This window comes from Notolepis coatsorum (genome assembly GCF_963971535.1).
Source record: "Notolepis coatsorum genome assembly, chromosome: 6".
Lineage (NCBI taxonomy): Eukaryota > Metazoa > Chordata > Actinopteri > Aulopiformes > Paralepididae > Notolepis > Notolepis coatsorum.
The window spans coordinates 159,445,277-159,457,776 of record NC_140170.1 but is presented as its reverse complement, the minus strand read 5'-3'; the positions used below and the strand labels follow the sequence as shown (position 1 = coordinate 159,457,776).

Below are 12,500 nucleotides of genomic sequence, written 5' to 3'. Positions count from 1 at the left end.
TTACATCTCTCCTGGTCTCTCTCTCTGTTTTACATCTCTCCTGGTCTCTCTGTTTTACATCTCTCCTGGTCTCTCTCTCTGTTTTACATCTCTCCTGGTCTCTCTCTCTGTTTTACATCTCTCCTGGTCTCTCTCTCTGTTTTACATCTCTCCTGGTCTCTCTCTCTGCTTTACATCTCTTCTGGTCTCTCTCTCTGTTTTACATCTCTCCTGGTATCTCTCTGTTTTACATCTCTCCTGGTCTCTCTCTCTGTTTTACATCTCTCCTGGTCTCTCTCTCTGCTTTACATCTCTTCTGGTCTCTCTCTCTGTTTTACATCTCTCCTGGTATCTCTCTGTTTTACATCTCTCCTGGTCTCTCTGTTTTACATCTCTCCTGGTCTCTCTGTTTTACATCTCTCCTGGTCTCTCTGTTTTACATCTCTCCTGGTCTCCCTATCTCTGCTTTACATCTCTCCTGGCCTCTCTCTCTGTTTTACATCTCTCCTGGTCTCTCTGCTTTACATCTCTCCTGGTCTCTCTCTCTGTTTTACATCTCTCCTGGTCTCTCTGTTTTACATCTCTCCTGGTCTCTCTCTCTGTTTTACATCTCTCCTGGTCTCTCTCTCTGCTTTACATCTCTTCTGGTCTCTCTCTCTGTTTTACATCTCTCCTGGTCTCTCTCTCTGTTTTACATCTCTCCTGGTCTCTCTCTCTGTTTTACATCTCTCCTGGTCTCTCTCTCTGCTTTACATCTCTTCTGGTCTCTCTCTGTTTTACATCTCTCCTGGTATCTCTCTGTTTTACATCTCTCCTGGTCTCTCTGTTTTACATCTCTCCTGGTCTCTCTGTTTTACATCTCTCCTGGTCTCTCTCTGTTTTACATCTCTCCTGGTCTCTCTGTTTTACATCTCTCCTGGTCTCCCTATCTCTGCTTTACATCTCTCCTGGCCTCTCTCTCTGTTTTACATCTCTCCTGGTCTCTCTGCTTTACATCTCTCCTGGTCTCTCTCTCTGCTTTACATCTCTCCTGGTCTCTCTCTGTTTTACATCTCTCCTGGTCTCTCTCTCTCTGTTTTACATCTCTCCTGGTCTCTCTCTCTGCTTTACATCTCTCCTGGTCTCTCTCTCTGTTTTACATCTCTCCTGGTCTCTCTCTGCTTTACATCTCTCCTGGTCTCTCTCTCTGTTTTACATCTCTCCTGGTCTCTCTGTTTTACATCTCTCCTGGTCTCTCTCTCTGTTTTACATCTCTCCTGGTCTCTCTCTCTCTATCAGCCCAGATTGCTCTTTCAGAATGTTCTATCTGTGGTGTTTTCTGTGGACCTCAAGGTCATCTGTTTGCCGGAGGACACGGGGGAGGGGGGCGGATGACTCAGAACGGGAGCTCAAAGATGTTTTTCTCCTCTTTCAACAAAGCTCTTTGGATCCGCAGACATCAAACATAATGCTCCCTGTAGAACGACCTCTCTGGGAGTGGGCTGGACGTCGTACCGCGCAACATGCCGATGTACTCGAATCCAAACACAATGAATGGTTTTCACAGAAAGGTTGGCTAAGGGAAAAATATGTAGGATGGCAATTTGAGATCTTCAGAGGTCCTGTAGATACACAATGGGGACTACAATGGGTGAGTTGTAGAAGTGATCTTGTGTGGCGGTCCCACGTTGCGTGTCAATCACCCGTTTAAAGGAAACCTACTCACTAGCACGTGCCTTCATTAAGGCAGCCCACACGGCGGGCTCTGACGACGTCATCAGAGAGGAACCGTATCATCTCAACCACACTGGTGGACCGACGCATTGTACATATTAGTGACTCACTCAGTGACTCAGACGCAGTCCTACACATTGAACGACTACAGTAAGGCGTCCGAAAGAGCCCCCACTCCACATGTCAGTGACTAACTCCAAAGATCTGCAGCCAGAGAATAGTAATCACGTCTTCGGGGAAAGGGGCTATTGCTCACGAGGGAGGTCAGCTACTAGATGAAGCCCCTTCCATCTATCTTCCACGCAAACAACATAACGAGAGCTGCTGTCTGTGTGATGGATACCATGGTTGAAATGGAGTGTGTTTGTATGAACAGAACATAGAACAGCTGTGAGTGGAGAGGAGGAGAGGAGTGGGAGTCGCGTGTGGGAACTGGGGGCCTCTTGTCTGGGTCTTTAACGGGCCTTGGCCTGGGCTTAGGAACCCGATTCCTTTGGGGGTGCTGGTTGGGTTGGGCTTGGCAGATGTGGAGATGGGCCCAGACCAGCCTCACTGCCCAGGCTCGGAGACTGTAAACAACAGACAGGACTAGAGTCGCGAAGCGGCCTCCACAACATCTTCCGTTTACACAAAGGGGACAACCGACCGCACACTGGATGCTCTGTTGGGTCCCGGCTCTGTTGCATGACTGTTGAATAAAGAATGCTGGGATTGTAGTGGGATTTTAGCGCTACAACAAGCAAACATCTTTCTATTTTTATATCTTGACTGCATCTTGAAACCTACCTACTTTTTGACCATCCTTTTACATGATTTTCCTCAATTATTTTGAATTGAATTGGGAATTGGGACTCATTTCAGTTCTAGAACTAGTTAATTCCCGTATCTATGTCCAGTATCAGTTTCGGTACTTGTTGCACTTTAAAATGACGCTTATTTGGGTACTTATAATTTAATTGATTTTATATAATAAGAACACGCATAAATAATTACCTTCAAGTTATTATATTTACCTTTGTTTTTATCAAATACAACTTAAAATAATTACCTTACTGTTTATCAAATTTACACATACATAATCATCGTGCAGGTGGCCATCCAGCAGCATTTCAACCACCTAGGAAAAAACATCATCATCATCATCATCATCATCATCAACAACAACCAGTGTCTCAGTCTTGAGAGAAACAAGACCCCTTCCTCATTCCTCATCCCTGTACCTCTCAAAGATATCTTTTCTTTGTACATCTTCTCGAACCGGTTTATAATTATACTTTGCTCGAGTTCAACAGAGTAGAACGAACACAATGTTGTTGTTTTTTGTAGATTCAACATTCTTCTTAAGTTATATCCCTCCTCCCTGTCTGTAAACATTCTTTATCATGTTGCCAGGAAGTCAATTATTTCTCGCTCTGTACATTATTTGTGCAGTCTTAAATCAGATCCGTGAACTTCAAAGCATGTGTCGTTAAGAAAAGCTTGCTCAGTGTGCTGCTCGCAAAATCCTATATTGGTTATTATCCTCATAGCTCTTTTTTGTAGTTTGCATAATGAGTATGGTGCACTTGTACTGTACACCCCACGCCTCCACACAGTAATCCAGATAAGATACTCCTTCATTGATCCCCTTGGGGAAGTTCAGGCATCAGAGCAGCATGGGGGAGGGGAGGTACAGGTATGGGCAGGGTAATAGTAGAAGGCATAAATATAGGCAATACAATTATAGTACAGTAGAAAAGTAAAAATAAGCAGTGTAAACAATATAATTAACTCTGAATATAAGAATATGAAGTAGGCAGTGTGATCAAAGGGGCAGATGAGGGTATGTATGCCCCGTCAGTTACATTATACATGACAATAAATATGGGCAATAAAACACTTAGAATCTGAATATAATACTATGATGACTAAATAAAGTTCATTAAAGTAAATTCAGATAATATTACGATCATTCCGATAATATGATGGTAATACAAGTGAACAACACAATAATAAATCAAAGGAATGCCACCATTTTGTTTTTGTGAGCAACAACAAGTCCACCGGATGAATTGTGACACTGTGTTTCAAATGTCCCGGCACAGTTGAGGACAGTGTTCCAGCAGTAGGCCTCCGTCCCGCGGCTTCAGGGAGACGTGCCGTCGGCTCGCTCTGAGCCCGCGTGGACGAGCGTCGTCACGTTCCCGGCCCGGTCTAGTGAACTTGCTCTCCTGGCGGCGACAGGTTCTCACGGGCTGCCGTGCCGTTGTTCTCACATCAGTAAACAAGCTACGGATAATGGACCACCGCCAGCCAGCGCTCGGGCCTCGCTCCACTCCGCAGTGTGGGAGAACAATGGGAGGGCTCTTCACTCCAGCTTTTCTCTCCGATAATGAACAAGCGCCCCACTACATCGACGGCCCTTGGATGGGGGGGGGGGGGGGGTTGCGTTTACTGAAAGATCAAGGGCTACCAGTCGGTATGATCTCTAATTATGCATAATTGTACTCAATGTCAAGCGGATTAACGACGGTTTGCGAACATGCTTGGGAGTCACCTGTTTGCTATAAATCCACGGGCTTTGGGTCCGAGGGAACATTCCGGAAAGGATGTTTTTTCCGTTTTTGCTGCACGAGGTTTTCTCCATCTGGCACTCGTTCAGCTACCTGAGAGAGAGAGAGAGAGAGAGAGAGAGAGAGCAAGAGAGAGAGGGGGAGAGGGAGGGAGAGAGAGGGGGAGGGAGGGGGGGGAGACCCCATGGGTGTGATTGGATCACTGTGTGGAGGGAAAGTGGGGGCCAGCATGTTTGGTGTAAACTTGAGTTACTACGGCGATGAAGGATGGGGATAATTTCCCTTTTGTGAGTGTAGACATTGACCCATAAATTGATGTTTCCTGTTTGCCTTTGTTGGAGAAATTGAGGCGTACCAGACTACACTTTAATACTTTAGTGACAGCAAACATGGTTCCCATCACCAGACCTGCGTCAAAGAGTGTTTATAAATCCCTTGATAGTGTTGACATCTGCTTGATATCCCAGGTGGGTGGGGTGTGCCACATCAGACAAGTTATCATTCGCCCAAACGTATACTAAATCACCTTCCAAACACTTCCAAACAATGTAATCTTCCTGTGCTCATCATTATATCATCCTATACGGCAAACTCCACCCATCCGGCACTCCCGAGGTGGTTAGAGCGAGCACAATAATTATTTACAAATCCTCTTTTGATTGATTGATTTGATTTAATGAGCCTACAGTATACGTCAACAGATGTTTCCGTTTCCGAGGATACCATACAAAAATATGATAAAGCAGCGTGGTCCTAGATGCTAAAACATGCTCTGGTTCCTTTACAGCTAGCTTAGTTATCTCGTGACGTGTTCCCTCTGCATAGAATGTAACTCCTCTAATGTAACTTCTCTAATGTAACTTCTCTAATGTAACTCCTCCAATGTAACTTCTCTAATGTAACTCCTCTAATGTTACTCCTCTAATAACTTCTCTAATGTAACTCCTCTAATGTAACACCTCTAATGTAACTTCTCTAATGTAACTAGCTCCTCTAATGTAACTCCTCTAATGTAACACCTCTAATGTAACTTCTCTAATGTAACTAGCTCCTCTAATGTAACTTCTCTAATGTAACTCCTCTAATGTTACTCCTCTAATAACTTCTCTAATGTAACTCCTCTAATGTAACACCTCTAATGTAACTTCTCTAATGTAACTAGCTCCTCTAATGTAACTCCTAATGTAACACCTCTAATGTAACACCTCTAATGTTACTCCTCTAATAACTCCTCTAATGTAACTCCTCTAATGTAACACCTCTAATGTAACTTCTCTAATGTAACTCCTCTAATGTAACTTCTCTAATGTAACACCTCTAATGTAACTGCTCTAATGTAACTCTAATGTAACTCCTCTAATGTAACACCTCTAATGTAACTTCTCTAATGTAACACCTCTAATGTAACTTCTCTAATGTAACTTCTCTAATGTAACTCCTCTAATGTAACTTCTCTAATGTAACTCATCTAATGTAACTCCTCTAATGTAACACCTCTAATGTAACTCCTCTAATGTAACACCTCTAATGTAACTTCTCTAATGTAACTCCTCTAATGTAACACCTCTAATGTAACACCTCTAATGTAACTCCTCTAATGTAACTTCTCTAATGTAACTCCTCTAATGTAACACCTCTAATGTAACTTCTCTAATGTAACACCTCTAATGTAACTTCTCTAATGTAACTCCTCTAATGTAACTCCTCTAATGTAACTTCTCTAATGTAACTCCTCCAATGTGACTTCTCTAATGTAACTCCTCTAATAACTTCTCTAATGTAGCTCCTCTAATGTAACTCCTCTAATGTTACTCTAATAACTTCTCTAATGTAACACCTCTAATGTAACTCCTAATGTAACACCTCTAATGTAACTTCTCTAATGTAACTCCTCTAATGTAACTCCTCTAATGTAACACCTCTAATGTAACACCTCTAATGTAACTCCTCTAATGTAACTTCTCTAATGTAACTCCTCTAATGTAACTCCTCTAATGTAACTTCTCTAATGTAACACCTCTAATGTAACTTCTCTAATGTAACTCCTCTAATGTAACTCCTCTAATGTAACTTCTCTAATGTAACACCTCTAATGTAACTAGCTCCTCTAATGTAACACCTCTAATGTAACTAGCTCCTCTAATGTTACTCCTCTAATGTAACTAGCTCCTCTAATGTAACTCCTCTAATGTAACTCTAATGTAACTCCTCTAATGTAACTTCTCTAATGTAACTCTAATGTAACTCCTCTAATGTAACACCTCTAATGTAACTTCTCTAATGTAACACCTCTAATGTAACTTCTCTAATGTAACTTCTCTAATGTAACTCCTCTAATGTAACTTCTCTAATGTAACTCATCTAATGTAACTCCTCTAATGTAACACCTCTAATGTAACTCCTCTAATGTAACACCTCTAATGTAACTTCTCTAATGTAACTCCTCTAATGTAACACCTCTAATGTAACACCTCTAATGTAACTCCTCTAATGTAACTTCTCTAATGTAACTCCTCTAATGTAACTCCTCTAATGTAACACCTCTAATGTAACTTCTCTAATGTAACACCTCTAATGTAACTTCTCTAATGTAACTCCTCTAATGTAACTTCTCTAATGTAACTCCTCCAATGTGACTTCTCTAATGTAACTCCTCTAATAACTTCTCTAATGTAGCTCCTCTAATGTAACTCCTCTAATGTTACTCCTCTAATAACTTCTCTAATGTAACACCTCTAATGTAACTAGCTCCTCTAATGTAACTCCTCTAATGTAACTCCTCTAATGTAACTCCTTTAATGTAACACCTCTAATGTAACTCCTAATGTAACACCTCTAATGTAACTTCTCTAATGTAACTCCTCTAATGTAACTCCTCTAATGTAACACCTCTAATGTAACACCTCTAATGTAACTCCTCTAATGTAACTTCTCTAATGTAACTCCTCTAATGTAACTCCTCTAATGTAACTTCTCTAATGTAACACCTCTAATGTAACTTCTCTAATGTAACTCCTCTAATGTAACTCCTCTAATGTAACTTCTCTAATGTAACACCTCTAATGTAACTAGCTCCTCTAATGTAACACCTCTAATGTAACTCCTCTAATGTAACTAGCTCCTCTAATGTAACTCCTCTAATGTAACTCCTCTAATGTAACTAGCTCCTCTAATGTAACTCCTCTAATGTAACTCCTCTAATGTAACTCCTCTAATGTTACTCCTCTAATAACTTCTCTAATGTAACTTCTCTAATGTAACTCCTCTAATGTAACTCCTCTAATGTAACACCTAATGTAACTCCTCTAATGTAACACCTATAATGTAACTCCTCTAATGTAACTCCTCTAATGTAACACCTAATGTAACTCCTCTAATGTAACACCTCTAATGTAACTAGCTCCTCTAATGTAACTCCTCTAATGTAACACCTCTAATGTAACTCCTCTAATGTAACTTCTCTAATGTAACTCCTCTAATGTAACACCTCTAATGTAACTAGCTCCTCTAATGTAACTCCTCTAATGTAACACCTCTAATGTAACTTCTCTAATGTAACTCCTCTAATGTAACTTCTCTAATGTAACACCTCTAATGTAACTAGCTCCTCTAATGTTACTCCTCTAATGTAACTTCTCTAATGTAACACCTCTAATGTAACTAGCTCCTCTAATGTTACTCCTCTAATGTAACACCTCTAATGTAACTCCTCTAATGTAACTCCTCTAATGTAACTAGCTCCTCTAATGTTACTCCTCTAATGTAACACCTCTAATGTAACTTCTCTAATGTAACACCTCTAATGTAACTAGCTCCTCTAATGTTACTCCTCTAATGTAACACCTCTAATGTAACTCCTCTAATGTAACTCCTCTAATGTAACTAGCTCCTCTAATGTTACTCCTCTAATGTAACACCTCTAATGTAACTCCTCTAATGTAACTAGCTCCTCTAATGTAACACCTCTAATGTAACTCCTCTAATGTAACTCCTCTAATGTAACTCCTCTAATGTAACACATCTAATGTAACTAGCTCCTCTAATGTAACTAGCTCCTCTAATGTAACTAGCTCCTCTAATGTAACACCTCTAATGTAACTAGCTCCTCTAATGTAACACCTCTAATGTAACTCCTCTAATGTAACTAGCTCCTCTAATGTAACTCTAATGTAACTAGCTCCTCTAATGTAACTCCTCTAATGTAACTCCTCTAATGTAACTCCTCTAATGTTACTCCTCTAATAACTTCTCTAATGTAACTCATCTAATGTAACACCTCTAATGTAACTTCTCTAATGTAATTTCTCTAATGTAACTCCTCTAATGTAACTCCTCTAATGTAACACCTAATGTAACTCCTCTAATGTAACACCTCTAATGTAACTCCTCTAATGTAACACCTAATGTAACTCCTCTAATGTAACACCTCTAATGTAACTAGCTCCTCTAATGTAACTCCTCTAATGTAACACCTCTAATGTAACTCCTCTAATGTAACTTCTCTAATGTAACTCCTCTAATGTAACACCTCTAATGTAACTAGCTCCTCTAATGTAACTCCTCTAATGTAACACCTCTAATGTAACTTCTCTAATGTAACTCCTCTAATGTAACTTCTCTAATGTAACACCTCTAATGTAACTAGCTCCTCTAATGTTACTCCTCTAATGTAACTTCTCTAATGTAACACCTCTAATGTAACTAGCTCCTCTAATGTTACTCCTCTAATGTAACTTCTCTAATGTAACACCTCTAATGTAACTAGCTCCTCTAATGTTACTCCTCTAATGTAACACCTCTAATGTAACTCCTCTAATGTAACTCCTCTAATGTAACTAGCTCCTCTAATGTTACTCCTCTAATGTAACACCTCTAATGTAACTTCTCTAATGTAACACCTCTAATGTAACTAGCTCCTCTAATGTTACTCCTCTAATGTAACACCTCTAATGTAACTCCTCTAATGTAACTAGCTCCTCTAATGTAACACCTCTAATGTAACTCCTCTAATGTAACTCCTCTAATGTAACTAGCTCCTAACACCTCTAATGTAACTCCTCTAATGTAACTCCTCTAATGTAACTAGCTCCTCTAATGTAACTAGCTCCTCTAATGTAACTAGCTCCTCTAATGTAACACCTCTAATGTAACTAGCTCCTCTAATGTAACACCTCTAATGTAACTCCTCTAATGTAACTCCTCTAATGTAACTCCTCTAATGTAACTAGCTCCTCTAATGTAACTCCTCTAATGTAACTAGCTCCTCTAATGTAACTCCTCTAATGTAACTAGCTCCTCTAATGTAACTAGCTCCTCTAATGTAACTCCTCTAATGTAACTAGCTCCTCTAATGTAACACCTCTAATGTAACACCTCTAATGTAACACGTCTAATGTAACTCATCTAATGTAACTCCTCTAATGTAACTAGCTCCTCTAATGTAACTAGCTCATCTAATGTAACACCTCTAATGTAACTAGCTCCTCTAATGTAACACCTCTAATGTAACTCATCTAATGTAACTTATCTAATGTAACTCTAATGTAACTTCTCTAATGTAACTCCTCTAATGTAACTCCTCCAATGTAACACCTCTAATGTAACTCCTCTAATGTAACTAGCTCCTCTAATGTAACTCCTCTAATGTTACTCCTCTAATGTAACTAGCTCCTCTAATGTAACTAGCTCCTCTAATGTAACTTCTCTAATGTAGCTCCTCTAATGTAGCTCCTCTAATGTAGCTCCTCTAATGTAACTCCTCTAATGTAACTTCTCTAATGTAACTCCTCTAATGTAGCTCCTCTAATGTAGCTCCTCTAATGTAACTCCTCTAATGTAACTCCTCTAATGTAGCTCCTCTAATGTAACTCCTCTAATGTTACTCCTCTAATGTAACTTCTCTAATGTAACTCCTCTAATGTAACTCCTCTAATGTAACTCCTCTAATGTAACTAGCTCCTCTAATGTAACTCCTCTAATGTAACTTCTCTAATGTAACTCCTCTAATGTAACTCCTCTAATGTAACTCCTCTAATGTTACTCCTCTAATGTAACTAGCTCCTCTAATGTAACTAGCTCCTCTAATGTAACTAGCTCCTCTAATGTAACTAGCTCCTCTAATGTAACTCCTCTAATGTAACTCCTCTAATGTAACACCTCTAATGTAACTCCTCTAATGTAACTCCTCTAATGTAGCTCCTCTAATGTTACTCCTCTAATGTAACTCCTCTAATGTAACTAGCTCCTCTAATGTAACTAGCTCCTCTAATGTAACTCCTCTAATGTTACTCCTCTAATGTAACTAGCTCCTCTAATGTAACTCCTCTAATGTAACTAGCTCCTCTAATGTAACTAGCTCCTCTAATGTAACTCCTCTAATGTAACTCCTCTAATGTAACTAGCTCCTCTAATGTAACTAGCTCCTCTAATGTAACTCCTCTAATGTAACTCCTCTAATGTAACTAGCTCCTCTAATGTAACTCCTCTAATGTAACACCTCTAATGTAACTCATCTAATGTAACTAGCTCCTCTAATGTAACTCCTCTAATGGAACTCCTCTAATGGAACTCCTCTAATGTAACTAGCTCCTCTAATGTAACTCCTCTAATGTAACACCTCTAATGTAACTCCTCTAATGTAACACCTCTAATGTTACTCCTCTAATGTAACTCCTCTAATGGAACTCCTCTAATGTAACACCTCTAATGTAACTCCTCTAATGTTACTCCTCTAATGTAACACCTCTAATGTAACTCCTCTAATGTAACTCCTCTTATTCCACTTAAAGAATAATTCTGACTCTTACCACCTAACCTGCACGGACTACAACGTATAACGTATATCATGCCAGTTAGGGTACCTTATGTATACTGCACCTGTGTGTGTACTGTATACTTTACTTACTCATAGTATTATATTCAGATTCTAAGTGTTATTGACCATATAACTCAGTGGTGCCCAACCAGTCGATCGCGATCGACAGGTAGATCGCGGGCTTATTTCAAGTAGATCTTGATTAATAAAATTTGATTATTAAAAAAAAAAAAAAAAAAAAAAAAAAAAAATTTTTTTGCTAAATCAACTCTTCCTCTCCTTGTTAACTACAACAAGCAATGCTGTTTGTTATTTAAGATGAGGTCGGACTCGGCACTGACAGATTTGTGTTCATTATGCTGCTTTTATAAAGCCTCAAATGACGGCTTACAATATACAATTTTGGCTGGTAGCTCTCGGGCTAGGTGGTAAATAAAAAAGTAGATCTTGGTTCAAAAAAGGTTGGCCACCCCTGATATAACTGATGGGGAATACAGACCCTCATCGGCACCTGATTACACTGTTTACTTGCTCATATCCTTATATTCAGAGTTAATTACATTGTTTACACTGCTTGTATCTTTACTATAATTATACTACCTATGTTTATGTCTACTACCGTTACCCTGCCCATACCTGTACTGTACCTCCCCTCCCCCATGCTGCCATGATGCCTGAATTTCCCCCAAGGGGATCAATAAAGGAATATCTTATCTTATCTTAACCCTTTGTCGTGTGGCAGTGAAAGGGTTAACATTCTGTATATTGTCACAGTGAAAGGGTTAACCCTTTCTGGTAGTGTGGTAGTGAAGTGTCATTCAGGAGATCTGTGTGCCTACAGTAAGTAGCCTACACATGTGACGTATGGAGGCTATAGAAGGGGTGAGGGAGGGGGTATGTTTTATGTTCCTCGTCCTCTCTGGTTGCCTCCACGTCTCCTGCTGAGTCACCTGCAACAGGATGTGTAGGCTGGCGCCTGTCTGTGCAGCTTTTGTTCAGCGGGAGTAAATCTTCCTCCAGCCTGACAGTTCAGATGGGCCCTTTCTCTAATCCCCATGTGCCAGGATCACACCGTCAACATGTCTCTCCAATTACCCCTGGCTGTCGCACACTGTCTGACATCTGAGGGGGGGAAAAGACTGCTTTTCCTATTTGTGTGTGCGGGGGGGGGGGGGGACTTTAACCTTTCCTTTGCCGCTGTGTTCAAAAGAGTCTGATCCTCACAGGATTTAACAATGTTTCTGTGAGCACATGGTGGGAGTGAGAGATTTGTTTCTCATGCCATTGGGTTTCACATATTCCTCTCTGTCTCATTACTCTCTTTCTTTCTATCTCTCTCTCTCTCTTTCCTCTCTCAGACTACTGACAGACAGACTCTGAATGATCACATGAGCATATTACACACAAAAGCACCTTAAGTGACTTACACATCACACAAGCAC

The 12,500-nt window shown here is 40.1% G+C and overlaps 1 protein-coding gene across 2 annotated transcripts in view; it reads left to right on the top strand.

Annotated features, from left to right (window-relative positions):
• The window catches only part of arhgap46a (Rho GTPase activating protein 46a), an 89,774-nt gene that overhangs the window by 67,444 nt on the left and 9,830 nt on the right, over positions 1-12,500 (top strand). The gene's annotated exons all lie outside the window — the stretch shown is intronic.